This window comes from Stegostoma tigrinum, chromosome 9, assembly GCF_030684315.1.
Source record: "Stegostoma tigrinum isolate sSteTig4 chromosome 9, sSteTig4.hap1, whole genome shotgun sequence".
In the NCBI taxonomy this organism is placed as follows: domain Eukaryota; kingdom Metazoa; phylum Chordata; class Chondrichthyes; order Orectolobiformes; family Stegostomatidae; genus Stegostoma; species Stegostoma tigrinum.
In genome coordinates, this window is record NC_081362.1 from 66,650,498 (window position 1) to 66,670,257 (window position 19,760).

General features: G+C 41.0%; 1 long non-coding RNA gene across 4 annotated transcripts in view; it reads left to right on the top strand.

Annotated features, from left to right (window-relative positions):
- LOC125455029 (uncharacterized) overlaps positions 1 to 18,125 on the top strand; it is a 139,444-nt gene extending 121,319 nt beyond the window's left edge. For all 4 annotated transcript variants that reach the window (XR_009446165.1, XR_007248128.2, XR_009446167.1 and 1 more), the window contains exons 4-5: positions 11,327 to 11,595; positions 15,806 to 18,125. This is a non-coding gene — a long non-coding RNA (uncharacterized LOC125455029). The remainder of the gene's footprint in view (positions 1 to 11,326; positions 11,596 to 15,805) is intronic.
- Positions 18,126 to 19,760: the final 1,635 nt, after the last annotated feature.

Genomic DNA, 19,760 nt, shown 5'->3' on the forward strand with positions numbered 1-19,760 from the left:
GAACACTTTGCCTGCAACGGTAGTAGATTCGCCAACTTTAAGTACATTTAAGTCGTCATTGGACAAGCATATGGACGTACATGGAATAGTGTAGGTTAGATGGGCTTCAGATCGGTATGACAGGTCAGCACAACATTGAGGGCTGAAGGGCCTGTACTATGCTGTAATGTTCTATGTTCTATGCTGAAGTGATAACAACAGCTATACTGTTACATTATCAAACAGCCAGAGGCAGATAATTTCTGATCCAATTTAAATCTCTTGCACCTTGACTTGTTTTAGACAATAAGACCAAAAGACAGAGGAGCAGGAATTAGACCATTTGGCTCATCAAGAGTGCCTCACCATTCAATCATGGCTGATAAGTTTCTGAGCCTCACTCTCCCCCCACCCCCCTCCCTGTGACCATTGATCCCCTTGATAATCAAGAACCTGTTTATCTCTGTCACAACTCTCCTGAATTTTCGGGATGTTACTCATGTGGTCCATGAAGATTGACACAAAGTACTTGTTCATTTCCTCTGCCATTTCTTTGTTCTCCATTACTACTACATGAGCATCATTTTTCAGTGGCCCAATGTCCACTTTTACCTCTCTTTCACAGTTTATATATCTAAAGAAACCCTTCCAACCTTCTTGTACGTTACTGGCTGGTTTACCCTCACATTTAATGGTCTTCTTCCTTGTTTCATTTTAGTTGTCCTCTGTTGGTCTTTGTAGGTTTCTCAATCCCCTGGCTTCTAATGTCCTTCGTCATTTTACTCTTTTGCATTTATATAGTCCATGACTTCCCTTGTCAGCTGTGGTTGCCTTGAACTCCCTTTAGTATGTTTCTTTTCCTTATGGACAATTTTTTGCTGTGTCTCCCAAATTACTCCCGGAACCTCCTGCCTCTGTTCCACTGTCTTTCCTGCTAGGCTCCCCTCCCAGTCAATTGCGGCCAGCTCCTCCCTCATGCCTCTGGATTTGCCTTTATTTATCTAATTCCACCTTCTCCCTCTAATATTGTAGAACAATTTCCATCATATTATGTTCACTGCCTCTGAAAGGTTCCTTTACTTTAAGCTCCCTTATCATGTCTGCCTCATTGGACATCATTAAATCCAGAATTGCCTGTTCCCTAGTGGGCTCCACCATGAGATGCTCCTAAAAGCCATCTTGTTGCATATTCCACAAATTCCTTTTCTTGCAATTCACTACCAACATGATTTCCCCAGTCTACCTGCATATTGAAATCCCCCATGATCAGTGTAACCTTGCCTTTCTTACACACCTTTTCTATCTCCTTGTATATCTTGTGCCCCAGCTCCTGACTACTGATTGGAAGACTGTACGTAATTCCCATTGTGTTTTTTTTTAAACCTTTGCAGTTCCTCAACTGTACCCACACAGATTCTGCATCATCTGATCCTACATTGTTTCTTGCTTTCAATTCAATTCCATTTCTTACTAATAATGCAACCCAACCCCTCTGCCCATCCACCTGTCTCATCAATAAGATGTATATCCTTGGTTATTCAGTGCCCAGTCCTGATCCCTTTGCAGTTGCATCTCCCTGATGCCCACCACATCATACCTGTCAATATCAATTTGCACCACCAGCTCATTTACCTTATTCCTTATATTGCGTCCATTCAGATATAATGCCTTCAGTCCTGTATTTACCGTCCCTTTTCACATTATCATCCCTTTATCCAAAGTGCTTGGAGATAGATTCCCAACCCTTTCCAAACACTCTGCCATATTTTGTGTTATGGAAACTTTAATGACCTCTCCTGAGTCCTCCTTTCTTTTCATTTTTTTTCAAACTTTTCCATGTAGTTGAATCTTACCCCCATTGCTAACCTGCTGCTTTGCTTCCTATTAGCCAGAATACTTCTTGGAGTTTTACCAAGCCCTTCCTCTTCCCCCTCCCCCTCAACCACTTTCTAGTTTAAAGTCCTGTTGACCACCCGATTTACCCTTTTCACAAGAACATTGGGGTCCCAGCTCGGTTCAAGTGGGGACCATCCCAATCATACAGATCCCTTTTGTTCTGATAGTGATGCCAGCACCCCATAAAATCAAATGCTTCTTTCCTGCACACTGTCTTAGTTACGTTTACTTCCTTATTCTCTCACGCCATGTCGATTTGCAAGTGGTTTAGGTAGTAATCCAGAGATTATAACCCTTGAAGACCTGGTCTTAATTCAATTCCAAGTTCCTGATAATCCCCAAACAGATCCTCTTTCCATGTTTTGCCTCTGTTGTTTGTCCCCACATGGACTACAAGAACTGGGTCCTCTCCCTCGCTCTCCAATATCCTTTCAAGCTGGTCAGAGATGTCCCTCATCCTGGCACCGGGCAGGCAACACACTATGTGAGACCCTCAATCCGGCTTACAAAGGGATACTATCTATTATAGAATCCCCTGCAACTACCACTAGTCTTTTAACCTCCTGAATGGCCTCCATTACCACAGTGCCATGGTCAGCTGGCTCATCCTTTCTACAGCCCTGATCCTTGGGACCAAGTACCTCCTACCTGCTGGACAGGGTTAAGAGCTGAGTCTCCTCTGTTCCTGTTTGCAGGACCCCTCTACCTGCCTCACTTGCAGTCACCCCCTGCTGTCCCTGGCGACTGGCCAAATTTGAGATATTTTATCGACCAGGTGTGACCTCCTTCAAAAACAAAGTGTCAAGGTAACTCTTCCCTCTCCCAGGTGTGCCACAGTATCCGAAACTCATCAATTCTGAGCTGAAGTTCCTCCAGCAAGCAGCACTTGCTGCAGATGTGGTCACGCGGCTCACAAAGGGATCAGCCGCTCACACATCATTTACCCAGCTATCAGAGATAATGGGAACTGCAGATGCTGGAGAATTCCAAGATAATAAAATGTGAGGCTGGATGAGCACAGCAGGCCAAGCTCCGGTACATTGATGACTGTATCGGCGCCGCCTCTTGCTCCCCAGAGGAGCTCGAACAGTTCATCCACTTCACAAACACCTTCCACCCCAACCTTCAGTTCACCTGGGCTATCTCCAGCACATCCCTCACCTTCCTGGACCTCTCAGTCTCCATCTCAGGCAACCAGCTTGTCACTGATGTCCATTTCAAGCCCACCGACTCCCACAGCTACCTAGAATACACCTCCTCCCACCCACCCTCCTGCAAAAATTCCATCCCCTATTCCCAATTCCTCTGCCTCCGCCGCATCTGCTCCCACGATAAGACATTCCACTCCCGCACATCCCAGATGTCCAAGTTCTTTAAGGACCGCAACTTTCCCCCCACAGTGATCGAGAACGCCCTTGACCGCGTCTCCCGTATTTCCCGCAACACATCCCTCACACCCCGCCCCCGCCACAACCGCCCTAAGAGGATCCCCCTCGTTCTCACACACCACCCTACCAACCTCCGGATACAACGCATCATCCTCCGACACTTTCGCCATTTACAATCCGACCCCACCACCCAAGACATTTTTCCATCCCCACCCCTGTCTGCTTTCCGGAGAGACCACTCTCTCCGTGACTCCCTTGTTCGCTCCACACTGCCCTCCAACCCCACCACACCCGGCACCTTCCCCTGCAACCGCAGGAAATGCTACACTTGCCCCCACGCCTCCTCCCTCACCCCTATCGCAGGCCCCAAGATGGCTTTCCACATTAAGCAGAGGTTCACCTGCACATCTGCCAATGTGGTATACTGCATCCACTGTACCCGGTGCGGCTTCCTCTACATTGGGGAAACCAAGCGGAGGCTTGGAGACCGCTTTGCAGAACACCTCCGCTCAGTTCGTAACAAACAACTGCACCTCCCAGTCGCAAACCATTTCCACTCCCCCTCCCATTCTCTAGATGACATGTCCATCATGGGCCTCCTGCACTGCCACAATGATGCCACCCGAAGGTTGAAGGAACAGCAACTCATATTCCGCCTGGGAACCCTGCAGCCTAATGGTATCAATGTGGACTTTCACCAGCTTCAAAATCTCCCCTTCCCCTACTGCATCCCTAAACCAGCCCAGTTCGTCCCCTCCCCCCACTGCACCACACAACCAGCCCAGCTCTTCCCCCCACCCACTGCATCCCAAAACCAGTCCAACCTGTCTCTGCCTCCCTAACCGGTTCTTCCTCTCACCCATCCCTTCCTCCCACCCCAAGCCGCACCCCCAGCTACCTACTAACCTCATCCCACCTCCTTGACCTGTCCGTCTTCCCTGGACTGACCTATCCCCTCCCTACCTCCCCACCTATACTCTCTCCACCTATCTTCTTTACTCTCCATCTTCGGTCCGCCTCCCCCTCTCTCCCTATTTATTCCAGTTCCCTCTCCCCATCCCCCTCTCTGATGAAGGGTCTAGGCCCGAAACGTCAGCTTTTGTGCTCCTGAGATGCTGCTTGGCCTGCTGTGCTCATTCAGCCTCACATTTTATTATCTTGGAATTTACCCAGCTATCTCTACTTTGTGAATTGATTTATAAATGAGTTAGTCCCTCGTTAGTTAATTAATTTATTAATTAGTTTTGCAGTGATTTTTTTAAAATTTAGGACTAGTATCCTACCAGCCAATCAGTTCACAGCTCTCCTGTGATGTGACTTTTCCAGTTTGGTTCAGTTACTCTCTGCACTCACCGTTCTGTGCTCCTCCCTCTTACTCTGGTCCCAAGAAACAAGGCCACTTGTTTTATCCCCTCTGTGTGTATTTTGTAGCTTGTCAACGCCTAACTGTAACGATCTTCGTGCACAAATTTATTCATTTCTTAAAAAAATAAGATTCACATTTTTATGAAACTCATTAACCCCTTCTTAAAGGTCAATATGTTGTCTTCTTACTTTATGTTGTTGTGTTCCCCTTTTTTATTTTGTGTAATCCCAAAGTGGCAATCCCATGTGTCAATTTTATGTTCTGATAAAGACATACATGATCCGGGCCTTTTCTAGATAACGCTGAACTTGTATTTTTCCAGTACATTGTCGGTATCTAATTATTGTGCAGCTGATACTGCCCATACCACAGCTTGAAACTTCAGAGTCTTTTCTTGCTATGGGATTTAAATTTCTTGATAAAGAGAGAAAATATTTTCACATAAAATATGAAATGTAAGCAAAAACACAACATGCTGAACTAGATTTGAATGAGAAAGAGAGAGGCAAACACTTTAGGAGTTCACAGAAAAAAATGGTTGAATTTGTTGATGCTATGTGATGTCATTTGTATAATTCAGTCCTGACATAACTAATGGGTGCCTTTCAACATCTTACTTAATTTTATTATTCATAAGCCCTGTATATAACCCTGTTCAAGTCATTCATAATGCCACATTCCACTGCAACCAAAAGCTTCTTTATCCTTCCCATAGCAACTGTATAATCTGTAAACAAAGTGAAGCATCTTGGCAAATGACAAAAGTCAATATTGGATTTGCTTTACCTTTGTTCATTGCGTCAAGAATAGTTATTAGAGTGGTTATTGTCCAGGGTTACCTTTTATTGGCTTGGTTATAGAGTGATTGGCATTACTTAAACCCCACCTTTTTGTGTTTTCTACAAAGGAGTCTCAGGCAGGCTTTTGTTAAGGCTGAGATAATAAAATGTGAGGCTGGATGAACACAGCAGCCAAGCAGCATCTCAGGAGCACAAAAGCTGACGTTTCGGGCCTAGACCCTTCATCAGAGAGTCTCTGATGAAGGGTCTAGGCCCGAAACGTCAGCTTTTGTGCTCCTGAGATGCTGCTGGGCCTGCTGTGTTCATCCAGCCTCACTTTTATTATCTTAGAATTCTCCAGCATCTGCAGTTCCCATTATCTCTTTTGTTAAGGCTGGTTCCTTTGCTCGGCATCCCTTTGCAGTGTGCAAATACAAAGTGGGAGACTGTAAAAACAAATATTTGCCTCAGATTAGTGGAGACTGTTCCTTTCAACGTATTCCAAACAGTGTAAGAAATCCACAAGTTTGAAGAGAATGTTGTTTTTTGAAAGGTTTTGTTTTCCCATTTTGTTATTTTAATTTAACTTCTGTGTCCTGTGCAAAGAGGTTTTGAAGATAAGTATTCTCTTCAGCTTTTTATCCTTCCACAACCCCCCTCCCCAACTCTTTTGACTTTTTCTTACCCTTCAGTCTTCTGAGGCATTCAGCACTATTCCAGTTGACATCCTGTGCGGAATAGTGAAGCTTTTGGGACATTCCACTGTGGAAGTCGTCATAATTACATCTAATGGCTTCAAGTTATAAACCTGAAACATTAATGCTTTCTCTGTAGATGTTGCCAGACTTGCTGAGTGCAGAATTTTCTATTTTTACTGCTGTTTAAAGCACAGATCCCTAAATCACTACCGAATTCCATTGTCCCAACAGCCATTTTCTTATCATTTTAAATAATAGTTGGTTCTATCCTTGCATTAGAGGCTCTGACAGATTTCAAAGTGGGCAAATTCCTAGGTTAGGATGAATTGCGCCCCAGGCTGCTGTAAGCAATGGGGCAGGAAATCACTGCGGCTCGAACCTAAACTTTTAATTCCTCTCTGGCTGCAGGAAAGATGCCAGAAAACTGGAAGACAGCAAATGTGATTCCACTTTTCAAGATTGGTGGTAGAGATAAACCAGGGAATTACAGACTAGTGAGTCTTACATCAATGGTCAGGAAGCAACCAGAGAAAATTCTGAAGGAGAGAATTAATCTCCACTTGAAGTGTCAAGGTTTGACCGGGGCAGTCAGCATGGCTTTAACAAAGGGAGGTTATGTCAAACAAATTTGAATTTTTCAAGAAGATGGCCAGATGTGCAATTGAGTGTCATGCAGTTTACATGGATTTCAGCAAAGCCTTTGACAAGGTCTCACATGGGAAACTGATAAAGAAGGTAAAAGCACATGGGTAACCTGACAAGTTGGATCCAGAAGTAGCTATATGGTAGAAAACAGAGGATGATAAAAGATGGCTGTGAGACTGGAAGTCAGTGTCCAATAGCATACACAGGGATCAGTGCCACAATGTAGAATGTGAGGGGAATGATACATAAGTTTTCAGACGACACAAAGATTGTCCAGGTGATTTAATAATGAGGAAGAAGATCTTCGATTATATGGGTTGGTCAGATTTCCTGGGATGGAATGGTTTAGCTACGAAGAGAGATAGGGTAAATCAGGTGGTTTTCATTGGAGCAGAGAAGGTTGAGAGGGTCTGACAGAGGTATATATCATTAGGACTTGGATAGAAGGCAGTTATTCCCCTTAGTTGAAGAGTCAATAACAATAATTTTAAGGTGACAGGCAAGATGTTTAGAGGTGTTTTGAGGAAATTTCTTTCACCCAAAGTGTTGTAGGAATCTGGGATGCACTACATGGGAAGCCACTAAAGGTGCGAAAACTCGCATATGCCTCATCATGTCCTCATATGACTTCCATGCGACTCAGATCCCCAGTTCCTCCTATTGTCCCAAACCACCTCTATGCCCGTACATGCTCCCTTGTATTCCACTCCCATCGTCTTGTTTCTCTATTCAACCTCCATAGTCATTCACCCAATATTACTTGCCGGCAGATCTTGGGAGCCATGCTGAAATCAACAAAACCTTCTCACAATCTAATACATCAGTCAAATTCAAAAAGCCCTTCCAAGGTTAGGTTTGCTTCTAGTGTTAGACAACTCTTACTTCCTTCTGCCATCAGCAAAATTCTGTTAAATCAGAAATGCGGGCAAGACTTCTACATCTGGAACTTTCAGCATATTTAAAGGCCCATGGACTTGGGAAGGCTGCAGAAATCCAGCCCGATGGCTAAGTGGAAACTGGTGCAGCTCAGGATATAGCAAACAGTTAAGATCAAATCTCTAGTGTTTGAAAAACATATCTTCAACATCTAAAGCATCAGGATATTCAGACACACCATTAAGAAAGAAGCTCAACAGACAATCAGCAACTGAAAGAGCTGAACATTCAATAGCCCCTGGAAAAGAGAAACATGTGGCAAGATTCTACAAGGAAGCGTCTACAGTTAGGAGTGGAAAAAAAATCAGACCCAGTAATAGATGCTCAGCACTCAGTACAAGCTTCAAACTCCACGAAACAGGATCATTTCTCACACCAAGACAATTATAGATTGCACTGGGCACCATTAATCTGCCGGAGCAGTCCCAATTCAATGTTCAGTTGGAGAGCGAATGGATATCTGGTGTTTTTGAGTAAAGCTGAAATTCTTGGGACGCAAGTGTATTTTAGTTTGAAGAAAAGGTACAGTTTACAAGTTGGAGAAGCTAAAAGTAAGTGTAGTATTTGTGGGTAGAGGGCAATTGGGATGCTATTGGAGAGGCCTGGTTGAGTGAGCAGCTGTATAGGCAGATCTTCCGTGGGACCACCTGACACAGAAAGGAGACAGTTGATGAAGGCACCACTCCCTACTTCACTCATTGAATCATACAACACAGAGAGGCCCTTTGGCTCATCAAGTCTACACCAACATAAAACAATTTAAATCTGCATAATCCCACTTTCCAGCAATTAGCTTATAGTCTTGAATGTTATGACATTTCAAGTGCTGAATAGAGAAATAAGGCGATGGGAGTGGAATACAAAGGAGCATGTATGGACATAGAGGTGGTTTGGGATATGAGGGACAATAGGAGGAACTGGGGATCTGAGTAGGCATAGGAGTCATATGAGGAGGCATAAGGGTGGGTGGAGATAACACAGTGTGAAGCTGGAGGAACACAGCAGGCCAGGCAGCATCAGAGGAGTGGGAAAGCTGACATTTCGTGTTGGAACACTTCTTCAGAAATGGGGAGGGGGAAGGGAGCTCTGAAATATATAAAGAGGAGGAGCGTGGCTGGGGAAGGTAGGTGGGATGGTGATAGGTGAGTATAGGTCAGGATTGGTCAGCAAGGTGGGAGGAGAGGATAGGTGGGAGAGAAGACAGACAGGTTGTGTCAGGTCAAAGACGCGATTGTGAGAGGAAGGGTTGGTCAAAGGTTTGTTATCTTTGACTCCAGCATCAGCAGTTCTTACTATCTGTTAAGAGTGCTTGGAGCTTTGATGGGTGTGAGGGTTGAGAGCTAAAGGATCTAACAGTGTGTGAGGCAACTCAAACGAAGTAGAAAATTGAAGCGTGCGGACCAGCCCAGCTAGGTATTACGCATCCATGTGGATGTCTAGGATCTGTTTCTGCATGTGGTGATCCCAACCTCGCCCCTCCACAGCGAAGATGGGGTTTCTCAGGACCCTTGAAACAGAGCCAGGCCTGCTGATTCAAAAGGTTTCCTGCTTCAAGTTACCCACATCAGGAGTAAAAATCCCCGCTGTGTGCTCTTTGGAGTGCATTAACACCCTTACCATGTCTGGTGATGGATGATGCTCCAGAAAAAAAAACCTTGGTGAAGGTCTAGATAACACAGTGTGGAGCTGGAGGAACACAGCAGGCCAGACAGCATCAGAAGAGAAGGAACATCAACTTTCCTATTCTGCTGAAGCTGCCTGGCCTGCTGTGTTCCTCCAGCTCCACACTGCGTTATCTCTGACTCCAGCAGCGACAGTTCTTACTTTCTCTTGATGAAGGTCTAAATTTCTACAGTGTCTTTGACCACAGTCACTGTTGTAATGTAGGACACACAAAAACCAATGTGTGCACTGCCAACTCTCTAAAAAAGCAATGTAATATTAACTGGATCATCTATTTTTGTGACATTGCTTCAACATACAAAGAATACCAAGGATACCGCGAATAACTTCTTCTTTCAAAATTGTGCCATTGTCTATCTCATCTAAAAGATGGCAATTCCAAAAATGTAGCAATCCCCAAAGTACCGGACCTGATATTTCTCCTAGGCTCAAGTCTTGAAGTGAGACTTAATCATAGAGCTATCTAACTCAGAGACAAGAATGCTACCAAATGAATAATAGCTGGTGGATTTGGTGAGTTACAACAGTGTGTCCTGTGGATAGTACACACTGCAGTCATAGTATGCCAGTGATGGTTGCAGCAATTGTTCAGGCTCGTGGTTGAAGTGCTAATTAAATGGACCTGGATGCTGTCAAACTTCTTGTGCAATGGGACAATATCCTATCACAATCCTGACTGGCACTTGGCTGTGATAGAGACACACAAGTTAAACCATCTGACTTGCAATACCCAACATTTAACCCACTGTGCTCACTGTTGAATTTATGTGATTGGTCCAGTTGACTTTCTGGCTAAAGAGCTGTCTCCACAGGTACTGAAAGATGCATCAAAGGTAATTGGATATGAATGGGAGGTGGTTAGATTTTTTTTCCATTGAAGACCCTCATTATCTGAAACTTGTGTAGCATCAATGCTGCTTGCAATTTACCAGCGCAAAATGCACTTCTTGCTATAAATTGTCATTGGGTGTTTCCTTTATCTGAAGACTTATTAGAAAGAGCTGAGATTTGAATTCTCATTTTTCTTTAGATGAAATGACATCCCTGGAAATTTATTACATCAACGTATTTGTTTTTTGAGTGCAAAGAGCATATCACTTCCTTCCTAATTTCCTTGATTCTTGAATGTGCTTGAACTGAAGAATGGAGTTTATTTCAGAATGCAACATCCAAATCAGAAACAAGTGACAAGCTGAGCTCAATGTTGAAGTAATTGCTGTGGTTATGTACAAATGCCTATTGACTTATTTGCCTACCTTAGCTTTATATTGTGAAAATAGGATATATATCATGAAAAATAAACAAGACCCTAGTTAGAGCCATACAATGTACAAAGAAGAAATACTAATTCTGCCTTTGTTCTGTAGAGCCATGTAAATATTCCTTTTAAATAGGAATATAATTCTCTTTTGAAAGTCACTGTTGAATCAACAGAACATTTAAATCACAGCAATGAATGGATTTTTTTTAAAATTGGCCATAAGCTATTTAAACAATTATTTTGAATCTCTGTCCTTCTATTTACCAGCCCTCCTGCCAATACAAACAATTTCTTCCTATTTGTTCTATCAAAACCCCAACTTCAGAAATATAAATTATATGTTTGGCATTTTGCTTTGAACCAATACTGACTTATAGTAATCTTTATATATTTTTACTATTGCAGCTACGGCAGACTTTATCGGGTTCAATTAACTGTGTATATTTTTGAGGTTGGACAGGTCAAGTGCATAAAAAATTCCCAATTGCTAAGTAAAAGTATTTTTGTACTTTTATATGAAAGTTGTATATTTTTATACAGAAGTTGACACAGTACAGTATTTTTGTATCTTTCTTTCCCAAAGTTTCAATTAAACATAAAGTTCTGACATTCAATTTTTTGCCAGAAATATGACCTCCTAAATTATTTTCTTCCTTCTTAAAGTAACATTTCTGACTTCCTTTTCGTTCATACAGTAAATGCCATCCTTTTTCGATAGGAGTTTGTTCAGCCAACCTGTAACTAGAAAGAAACACTTGAATCCACATCATGCGTTTGAAGACCACTGGATGTCTCAAAATATTTTACAGTAAATGAAGTACATCTAATTTTCACAACAAAGAGATAATGATTATGTCCAGAAAATCTATTTCTGCAATGATTGATTATCAACCAGGACACCAGTGACAACATCTTTTCCTCAAGATAGTGCCATGAGATTGTTTCCACACTCCTCAATAAACAGGTGAGGTTTCAGTTTAATGCATCTGAAAGGCAGCTCCTCTGGTTGTGTAGCAGAGCTTTATGTGCTGCAGAGAAATATTAGCCCTGACTTTTATGTTCAAGCCCTGGAATAGGACTTAGAGGTGAGATTGCAACTGGCATGGCTGACATGTACCCTTGTCTTTGGACGTGGAATTACAATTAAATTTCAGATTGTGAACACCCCCAAGAGCAACTGTTATGATCAATACAAATTACTTTGTATTTATCTTGCATGAAATTTTCAAGAATGCAAAGCAAACAGCATTTCATTATAAGGTTACATATTTCTGAAGCTGAGCATTTAAAGCATCTCAAGCAGCAGATGGGCAGAGAATAATCTTGTGAAAGGGTATGAGGTATAAATTCATACATTCAGTTTTTTTCAATTTTATACTCTTATCCTTGACAGTTACAAGGATTAATGCTCTCTGATAAAACTGTACAGTACGTTCTTCTAAAATTATCTATGCATATCATGCTGTAGCATTTCTTTTAAATGGTTGATTTAATTTTATTTTCACGTGGAGCTCGCACAAAGTTAGAAAAAGTAGTGATTGTTTTACACACGACTCTTGAACATCAAATATCTCCTGACCTTGCAGATTGTGGTGTAAGAAATTGCAGATTTGGAACTTGTGTCACATTGTGAGTTGCAACAGGCCACAAGGTAGTTTCTAGAATACATACTCTAAATATCACAAAGTTCCAATTTTCATAGCTATTAAACATCAAAAATGCTAATAGCCATTTTATGTCTACCCTCCTAAATAGTAAGTAAGAAACCTCAGACATTCTTTTCTCATTCTGTTATCTTAAAGGCCTTGTTGTCATATCAGAGAGATACAACAAGCCAGAGTTTCCAAAACTTAGTAGAGCTATTATTGCATAAGGCATAGATTTTTTAGGGATGAATATCTGAAATATGTTTCTTTTGTTTAATATCTCACATTCATTAATAACATAAATACAAATAATACAAACTTGCAGCCCTTGCAGTGGCTTGGAGTCTGGAGTGCTGAATGCAATTTTGGTTGAAAAGATATAATTACATTGAAACTGTTCAAAGAAGATTTGTTCACTTGCTTCCTGGATTGAAAGGATTATCCTTATGAGGAAAATTGCAACACTTGTGCCTGTGTACTTGTTGGGCTTCAGAAAAATGAGATTGATCATATTGAAACATATTAATTCCAAGGAGACTTCAGGAGCTGGAAGCTAAGAGGATACGTTCCCCTTGTCAGTTACATTAGGACTAGGTGGCAATTACTGGTCTTCTATTTAACACTGACCTATTCTGAGGAATTTCCTTTCTCAGCAGGTAGTGGAGGTAGGATTTTGTATACATTCAAGGCTGAGTTGGATAGATTCTTCATCAACAGGGAGGTAAGGATTAATAGGGGGCAGACAGGAGATTGGAGTTAAGAACCAGCTTTGGTCTTACTGTATGGCAGACTATGCTCAAAGGGCAGAAAGTTCTGTGCTTACTCCTAATTCCTTGTGTTTGTTTGCTGTATAGAGATGGTTGGATGACTGGACTGGGCAGATAAGGAAGCATCAATTTTCATCCCTGGACTGCCCAAAGTTAGTCAGTGGGGTAGAAACAGCTACATTTCAACTCAATGTTCCCTGATGTAAAGGAAATTCAGTTTGGATCTTACTGCCAATTTCTGAAAAACAGATGTTCAGACACATCTCCCAGTGGGTAGAGAGGAACTTGGGGTATGGCGAAGTCTAACAGAAGCTTTGGCATTCCCACAGTTATCCCAACTGCAAACTGCTGAAAATGTTATGTGCATGCTGGTCTGCCCATATGTACATATGGAGTTTGGCATAAGAAAAGCCCGCATTGCTGCCCATCATTGTGTAATAATTCATTGATATTTACAACAGGTCTCAAGTAGATAATATGAATGAGAAACTAAAGGGTTTCTAGTGTTTTTAGATGATTGCCCCATTACATGTTCATGTTTGCAGGGTGAAGGACAGATAACCAGATTATAATGCACATCACTTGCTTTCAAGTAATTCTATCTATTTATTGTAAATTCAATAGTTTTAATTTTGTTTATTGATTTATTGCTGAAGTGCAATGTGCGTTTGATAGTCAAACTCTGTTGTGTCTAGTTTATCATCTTTAGATTTGGTGAAATCAAATGTGTGATGTGTTAGGCCAGCACATTAAGATTCATAACACAATGCCATTTCTTTGGAAATATTGGTGGAGTTTAGAGTCTCTACAGTGCAGAAAGAGGCCGTTTGATCCTTCAAGTCTGCTTGGACCATCTGAAGAGCTTCCCAACCCATCCTCATAACCCTACATGGGTTTTTTGCCATCTCTAACCCACACATTAAGGGAATATTTTTACCATGGCCAATACATTTAACCTGCACACCCTTGGACTGTGGCAGGAAACAGTGATGAGGAAAACATGCAGACTTCACACAGACAATCACCCAAAGCTGTAATCAAACCTGGGTATCTGACTCTGAGAGGCAGCAGTGCCAACCACTGTACAATTGTGCTGCCACATAATTACTGTAGGTGTGCCTTATTCCCAGAAATGAAACTGAACCATTAAAGAGTTGAGCTGATGAAATTAGTACCAGTAAATTGTCTGAATGTAGTCAGATAGTTTCTTGATAAATATGAGACCGAAGGATGCAAGAGCACATACAAACATGCATCTATATGTGGCACACACATTCACAAAAGCATGGATTGCAGTTCAAATTACTCACTAAATTGAGTACTCACTAAAGTATTCCACTTCATGCACACAGTTCAAACAAAATTGGCTTAAAAGTTACAGGATTGGGTAGCACCATGTGCTGAAAGATCAATCCTTTGATCTTAAGAACCTTGAATTGTATCCAGATCAAACAGATGGAATGAATGTTTCCTCTGTTTATCAGCTCTGTTTATGAGTATTGAGCAGTCTCAACCCTCAAATTAATGAACAAATGCAAGTAATGCATGAATCTCACTAAATATCTGAGAAAGAAGAGGAAAGCAAGAAGGCAAAGGTCATTTTAGCGTAACAAGAGGGGTCTTCTTAAGATTGGGGGATGATTTTGAGTATTATGTAGGGAACAGTTCAACATTGTTCCTAGACTGTCAGTGCTTTATGTTTATGCAAAGTTAAAAGCAATTGCATAATTGTTGTCTTTAACTTGATCTTGACCACAGTTTTCGTGGAGCTATTGTAATTAGCTGCAGTACCCTTGACTTGGGAGTTAGATCATCGGTTAACCTGAATTTAATCTTGTGTCACTCCCTAAAAGTATTTAATTATTGGGTGAGAGTGGGATTGGGTTGAACTTTGATATCCTTTCTTCCATATGTAGTTAGTGTTCTTGCACTTCTTAACTAACCTCATCACCAAAACGTGGTCATTTGGGTAATGTCCTGGAATTGACTAACAGTTGTGAAATTATATTGTCATTAGGAATTACAGAATTGTTACAGTGCTGGGGAGAGGGGGAGGAGGTGTGGACCGTACTGTAGAAACATTTCTGCTCAGCAAGCGTTTCAATTTTATTTTGTATGTGTATAAGATTTTGAGATGCAACCTGGCTAGCAAGCAGTCCTAAAATAACATGTTAATTCTCCACGCTCTGACTGCTACACATGTTAATTAATTGGGATTTCCTGCCATACAACTTTAGAAACTTCTATCAAAGTTTATGATTAAGGATCTGTAGAAGTCCCATGAAAAGGACACCAGTTTAAAAATAAAATACACCATGTATATGAGATACCAAAGGAGTTTTACCAAATAATGGATTGGCATGCAAAGTTTACGATCTTCCAATAAATGCCTCTCCTCACATAGAGCACCAAATCTCACAAATGGCCCAAATGTCATTTGACGCTTAGATCAATAACTGTTTCACTAAACACACTCTTTGTAATTGTGCAAAACTTCACTGATAGCGATGGGTTCTATTGACTTTTAATCTGATAAGAAGTTTCACATAAAAAGAAGGCTAGTACGAACAAGGTCAATTGAAATCTGATAATGATCCCTGTTTGAAAAGCACGTCTTTTTTTAAAAAATAATGTGATATCTCAGATGAAGGATACGAATGACTAACAAAAGGTTATCCAGCTGAAATATTAACTCTGTTTCTTTCCCCATGGTTGCTGCTTGATTTGCCAAGTATTTCTTGCACTTTTTTTGTTATTCCAGATTTTTCAGCATCTGCAGATTTTGTGACAGAGGAGGGTCAACAGCTATACATGATTGTTCCACAAATAAATCCTATAAAATGCCCAAGAAGGCACTAAATGTGGACAGCAACAACAAATTTGAGAGGTAACGAGACAACATTTGAGAAGGAAAGTACAGTCGGTTTTGAGATAGCATAATGCACTATTTTTCGAACTATGGAGTTGGTCAAAGGGTCTGCATTTGTTTCTTCTGGGTCTGTACATTTGTAACTTATTATGTTAATTTGTAAAAAGCTTCACTCAAGGAAGCCTTATATCAATCTGTTGCCAATAAGTTCCATTCCATAAAAATGACAACCAGCTAAAGAACCCAATGTTGTTTTTAAATACTAAAATATAAATCATACTTTTTAAAATAGACCCCAAATGTAATACATACTTAAGTCCCAAATATTTACCTTCCAAACGATTGCCAAGATGTATGAGTGCTCCTGTCTGTGGCAACACCTCCTGGAAGTATTTAAATTATAAAATATAATGCGGACAGTAATTCCTCTAGCACTCCAAATTGACAACTAGCTATTTTTTTCTTTCCACTCCCTGTTGGTGGGTAACATGACCTAATGGATAACGTGTCTGACTTCAATGTTAATCAGGATGCTATCAGATGATTGCAGGTTGGAGTCCTGATGCGATTTCTTCACAGTGATAAATCTGTTGTGACTTTTACAACTTGGTGGGATGAAGAAAGGTGTAGACTATTTTCTGAATGGGGAAAAGCTTTGGAAGTCAGAAGCACAAAGGGATTTAGGAGTCCGAGTTCAGGTTTAAGATTAAGCTGTAGATTCAGTTCGGAGTTAAGAAGGCAAATGCAATATTAACATTCATTTCAAGGGGGCTAGAATACAAGATCAGTGATGTACCACTGAGACTGCATAATACTATAGTCAGACCACATTTGGGATTTTGTGAGCAGTTTTGGGTCCCGTATCCAAGGAAGGACATGATGGCATTGGAAGGGGTTTCTAAGAATGAGCCCGGGGATTAAGGCCTTGTCATTTGAGCCTCAGAGTGAAGGGATGACCCTTAGAACTGAGATGATGAGGAGTTTCTTCATCCAGAGGGTGATTAATCTGTGCAACTTATTGCCATAGAAGGCTTGGAGGCCAAGAGATTGAGCGTATTTAAGACAGAGATAGACAGGTTCTTAATTAGTGGGGGTTTCAAAGTTTCAGGAAGAAGGCAGGAGAATGAGGTTGAGCAACTTATCAGTTGTGATCAAACGGCAGTGCAGATTCTATGGGCTGATTGGCCTAATTCTGCTCCTATATCTGGGTCTAGGCCCGAAACATTAGCCTTCCAGCTCCCATGATGCTGCTTGGCCTGCTGTGTTCATCCAGCTCTATACCTTGTTATCTCGGATTCTCCAGTATCTGCAGTTCCTATTATCTCCTGTATCTATGGTCTTCGATTTCTGAAGTATTGAGGTGAGCTGTAGCACTTAAACACAGGGAACGCTGGAGGTCAAATCCAACAGTTTTCTGACCTGTATTGCACTGCTATTTATCAGTAAACCTCCAATCACAGAGAAGCATTTGGCTCTATTTCAAAATTATTGTTATTTTTCTCCTTTTACATCTTTAATCTTATTATGTCCCCTGTTCTCACCTTCTTTGCAACTGACAACCTACAATGGTTTCCAGTCTAGCAATAACTCAAATCTAAAATTCTCACCCATGTAATCATTTTTCTCTGTGGCCTCACTCTTGTCTATCGTTGTAACTTTCCCCGGTCTTCAGCTTTCTGCACCCATTCGATCCTGACTCCAGGTTCATCTACAGTTTCCCGTGAACCACTCTTGGACCTTGTGCATTCAACAATGGGAATTTCAGGCCTGCTAAACCTCTTCAGTTCCTCTTTCCCTATGCCGGTGATTTGTGTGCACTTCCTCTGTGTGTCAAGTGCTTGAACTCCAGCGTACCTTTCTTTTAAATCATTTAATGAAATGGAATATGCAATGAACGTGAAGCATTATTGCACACTTCACCACATTGTTGAAGGAAAAGCTGCTCTGGCATGCTGAATATTGGCCAAAAATGTTGGCAGAGCAAGATGGTAGCGGCCTGGTGCAGGAATGGAGGCAGCTAGTCAGTGACCAGGCCACATGGTGGCCCCCTCCACACTGGTCTGCCACAGAGACACTTTGGACAGAGACTGTGGTGTTTGTCTTTTTAATTTTGCTTCTTGCTTATTTCTGATCTATGATTAAACTGTGTATAGCTGTAAGGTAACATTTTTTCTTCATTTCTCTATTCTGTACCTATGTTGGCACTGTAAGTAGAGACATAAACTTTTCACTGTACTCATTTGATTGCATGTAACAATAAAGCTAATTTAATTTAATTTAGTTATTAATGTTATTTCTTAGACATCATAGCCAGCAGAACGGCCCACAATCTCACTTGTGTGTACACAATTCGAGAAACCAGCTCAAAAAGATCGTGGCATTTGAAGCTTAAGTCACTGTTCATTGCAAGTATTACAGTCGTTAATGTTGGTTGAAATTAAAAGTCACATTTAAAGCTGTTTACTTCCAAAACTGGCCACATCTCTGATCTGAACAAAACAATAAACACACTGATTTTTCATCGATTGTGCCCACTTGTGACCGTCTAGGGAGAATCAAAATATTTGTGCTTGTGCATTTGATAATAAAGGCACAAGTTATCATGTTGTAAAAGTTTTTAAATATTAGTACTATATTTATGTTATCAAGAAATTAACTGGTACACATCCATAAAATTAGTAAGTGAGTCAACATTGTTTTTTCTTCAATAATTTCAGTAATTTTAAAATCAATTTAATCATGTGTAGTGCACAGGATAATCTTACTAAATTTATTTTTTGTTGTGTTGAACTCATTTTCACCTGCAACATTAAAACTGCACCACATTATCACTTCTAAAACTATCAAGGAATGTTTCTTCTTGCAAGGGAAAATGACTGTAATGTTGCACATTTTGGTTGGCTCATGAATAATTTACATTTGTAATTAAGTTGATGAGCTTGCTTGGAGCCTTGAACTGCGACTTAATTTTGAAAAACCAGTGCAATTTGCATCCAGATAGCCGATTGTTCTAAATTGGAGAATCTGCTCTCAAAGATTTTCTTTATCTCCAACACCAGGAACCTTTCCCAGTCTGTCTCGGCCACTCTTGCTGACTACAGTTTGAAGTGCAGTACCCTGTCCAAGTTGGCAATTTTTACGTTTACATAGCAACCTGTTGCAAATCTATGCAATCATTGCGGGTGGGTGTGCAGCAAGGCAGAATCCTAATCTTAATTTCATACCCATCCATGCAAACGTAGATTTCGACTGAACTGCAGGCTATTGATCAAATCTGGGTGTCCATGTCTTATTTTCAAGGGATACTGAAGCTCAAAGTCAAATTGATCTATGTCCAGGACAAAATGAAGTAAGTATCAAGTGAGGGCCTAGTCTGTGTGACTTGGTACTGTGCTTCAGAATGTATTTATTCACTGAACCTTCAAGGAAAAAGATACCAACAGTATGTATGTAATGGACTGTTCCGATGATGATGATGCCCTATGGTGAGTTGCAGCCACAATCCAACCATTCAACCCAGTGTAAAATGCAGCATTAGACGTTTTGATCCAATTTTAAACTTTTGGACACTGTGCTTTCATTTCTCATGGATTAGCTTTCCAATTTTAAAGTAAGCTGTAACCTCAGTTATTTTTAAAGTAAATAGCTTAATTTAATTTCCTGTGGCTTGTATTTGGATCTGTAGTAACCCAGGAAACTATGCTACCTGCTACAGAATGTGGCAAAATTTCCCAGCATCATGCAACTTAAGAGTGACTAACACTTCAGTCTCAAATCGTGGCTGTTTAGTTTTCATTGGTACCATTCCAAGACACAAGAGGTCAGCTCTTGTCGGGAATCACATAGG